Source organism: Cupressus sempervirens, chromosome 6, assembly GCF_028749045.1.
Source record: "Cupressus sempervirens isolate cs-2001-9-10 chromosome 6, ASM2874904v1, whole genome shotgun sequence".
Taxonomy (NCBI): Eukaryota; Viridiplantae; Streptophyta; class Pinopsida; order Cupressales; family Cupressaceae; genus Cupressus; species Cupressus sempervirens.
Genome location: NC_143123.1, coordinates 369,887,288 through 369,890,919, shown reverse-complemented (window position 1 = coordinate 369,890,919; position 3,632 = coordinate 369,887,288). Strand labels below are relative to the sequence as shown.

Genomic DNA, 3,632 nt, shown 5'->3' with positions numbered 1-3,632 from the left:
TTAGAATTTTCCTGAAATGTGAAGAACCGTCTACCGCTTTCCAGAAATTTCTGGTTTCAGTTCGTTAGAAAACTATAAAACGACTTCCATGTCTCGACTTGAAGGCAATCTGAAGAGAAGTTGTTTCAAGAAGCTAATCTTGACTGCTCAGAGCTTTTCAAAAAAATAATCTGTATTCTGTTTACTGCAAGATTTTGAGAAAAGTAGTGAAGTATGGCAAAGGGCGGAGGAAAGGCCGTGGGAATCGACCTCGGGACTACATATAGTTGCGTTGGAGTGTGGCAGCATGATCGTGTTGAGATCATTGCAAATGATCAGGGCAACAGGACTACACCGTCCTATGTCGCCTTCACCGATACAGAGCGGCTCATCGGTGATGCTGCGAAGAATCAGGTGGCCATGAATCCTACCAATACTGTCTTCGATGCAAAGCGGCTCATCGGACGGTGATTTTCTGATCCGTCGGTACAGAGCGACATGAAGCTCTGGCCTTTCAAGGTCGTTGCTGGCCCTGGTGAGAAGCCGATGATCGAAGTCACGTTTAAAGGCGAGAAGAAGCAATTTGCTGCAGAGGAGGTTTCTTCCATGGTGCTCATCAAGATGAAGGAGATTGCCGAGGCTTATTTAGGGCAAACTGTTAAAGACGCTGTTATTACTGTTCCGGCCTACTAACGATTCGCAGCGGCAGGCCACGAAGGATGCTGGTGTGATTTCGGGGCTGAATGTGATGAGAATTATTAATGAGCCGACCGCTGCGGCCATTGCTTATGGTCTGGACAAGAAGGCTTCTTCTGTTGGAGAGAAGAATATTTTGATCTTTGATCTCGGCGGAGGGACCTTCGATGTGTCGCTCCTGACAATTGAGGAGGGGATTTTCGAGGTTAAAGCCACGGCCGGTGATACGCATCTCGGAGGTGAGGATTTTGATAACAGAATGGTGAATCATTTTGTCCAGGAATTTAAGAGGAAGTATAAGAAAGATATCGGAGGAAATGCTAGGCCTTTGCGACGTCTGAGAACGGCTTGCGAGCGGGCAAAGCGAACGCTTTCCTCGACTGCGCAGACGACGATTGAAATTGATTCGCTTTACGAAGGTATTGATTTCTATTCTACGATTACTAGGGCTAGATTTGAAGAATTGAACATGGATCTGTTCAGGAAGTGTATGGAGCCTGTGGAGAAGTGCTTGAGGGATGCGAAAATGGACAAGGGAAATGTGCATGAGGTTGTGCTGGCCGGGGGTTCAACTCACATCCCCAAAGTGCAGCAGCTTTTGCAGGATTTCTTCAACGGGAAGGAGCTCTGCCAGAGCATTAACCCCGATGAGGCCGTTGCTTATGGCACCGCTGTTCAGGCGGCGATTCTGAGCGGTGAGGGAAAATGAGAAGGTGCAAGATCTGCTGTTGCTTGATGTCAGCCCGCTCAGCTTGGGGCTCGAAACTGCCGGCGGGGTTATGACCACTCTCATTCCGAGGAACACAACGATTCCAACGAAGAAAGAGCAGGTATTCTCCACTTATTCTGACAATCAGCCTGGGGTTTTGATCCATGTCTATGAGGGCGAGAGGGCTCTGTTGCAGGAGCAACTGTATAAATAATATTTCTATATTGTTTATGGGGTACTTATATGTTTTAAGGTATATTTTATCATTTTAGGGTATAATTAATAGTTTCTATCACTTAGGAAATAATTGATGTTTAGGGCACATTTTAATATTTTAAGGCATAGTTTGATGTTCTGTTAAAGAATTGAACAAAACATGTACGTGACTGGTGGTTGCCAAAAACAGTCTTAACTGATTATCTTTGTTTATATGTTCTCTCCAAATTGATCGTGGAGGAGAAGATTAATTTTAATTTTCTTTTCTCTGTGAAGAAGGACTGAAATATTGTGAAGATTATTACCTGGCCCTGAACAAATGAAATAAATAATATTGTAGTGCTTTCTTGCTACTTGATTTTGGTTTTATTTTGTTCACATTGCAAATTGATTAGGGATGCATATCGTATCTATTGGTTTCTGAATAAAGTAGTAGTAGCATTGTTTTGTTTAGAAGTTATTGCTGTAGGAAGCATACTCACACAAGAATCTCTGGAAGTTAATTTGGGCAAAAATGCCTCTTGCTCGCATGAACACCATGTGAAGTGGCCTGAGTGTGGTGGAGAGCGGGTAGGAGGAATGTACATTACTTTCTTCATGGCCATTTGCAAGAATAGGCTACAATTTGAAGAAACATCTGTTTGGTAAGGCAACATCCCTATGTGCTTGCCATGAATGAACACATGTAACTTGTAAGGTGTTGTTCATATTTGATGTTTTTCTTATAGTTTTTTTTTTTAGTTTCTTCTGTCCATCCAATATTGAGCCTATTATAGGCTTTGTCTTTGTTATCTCCTCATTAGGCTCGAACCCGGGACAATAATCTGCTCAAAAAATTTGAGCTCACAGGCATCCCGCCGATGCCCAAGGGAGTGCCGCACATCAATGTGTGCTTCGACATTGACACGAATGGGATTCTGAATGTCTCAGCGGAGGACAAGATCGTTGGGGTGAAGAACAAGATTACCATTACAAATGACAAGGGGTAGCTGAGCAAGGAGGAGATCGAGAAAATGGTGCAGGATGCAGAGAAATTCAAGGCCGAGGATGAGGAGCTGAAGAAGAAAGTGGAGGCCAAGAATTCTCTAGAGAATTATGCATACAATATGAGGAATACTGTCTGAGATGACAAAATCGTTGGGAAGTTGGATGTGGCAAACAAGCACAAGATTGAATCGACTGTGGACAAGGCGATCAAATGGCTGGACGACAATCAACTTGTAGAGGTGGATGAATTTGAAGACAAATTGAAGGAGCTGGAGAGCTTCTGCAATCCAATTATTGCTAAAATGTACCAGGGGGCAGGGGTAGGGGTAGGTGCTGGGCCTGTGCCAGACAATTTTCCCATTGAATTCGATAGCAGCGTTGGCCCCAAGATTGAAGAAGTGGATTAATCTTCTTGCTCTATTTTTTAGTTTGTTTTTATTTTTGTGTTACGATCATGGTTGCTTTTGTCAGCATGAATTTTTCTTTCCCCATGTAAGTGGAAGAGAAGTATGAATCTTCCTCGTTCTCATGCTCAAAATTTTGTATCCTTTCCTTACAGGAGAAGGTTTTGGTATAAATGTGAATAAAAGCTGTGTATGTTTCTCCCAATTCTTGATACTGTGCTCTTCACCATTCAATATGTTTCTACAGTCTCTGAACGGGGTAGAATTCCTACATTTTCTTCATCTTTTTAAAGAGCTTATGGTTGGTGTTTTGACTTGTGAAAATTAAATAACTTGTATATAAGCAAATTCAATTTAATTTACAACAATTTTGAAAAAAAATAAGAGCTGTAGTTGATCTCGAGTCATGCTTGCAGTTCACTATGTTTGTTATATAGAGGGTTTGTTGTTTAAAAGAACGTGTCTAGTGTGGATAATAGAACAAAATAAGTGAAAATGCTGCCCAACATGCTGAATGTCATATAGAGAGAGTTTGTTGTTTGAAAGAACACAATCAAAGTGTCCTACACAAATATGGAAAGTACAATTTTTTTTCCTTGAATTAATTAATGCTGATAGGCATTCTACAATGGCAGAATGGG

At 41.8% G+C, this 3,632-nt stretch overlaps 1 pseudogene; it reads left to right on the top strand.

Annotated features, from left to right (window-relative positions):
• Positions 1–213: 213 nt before the first annotated feature.
• Positions 214–2,994, top strand: LOC149552617 (heat shock 70 kDa protein 4-like; annotated as a pseudogene).
• Positions 2,995–3,632: the final 638 nt, after the last annotated feature.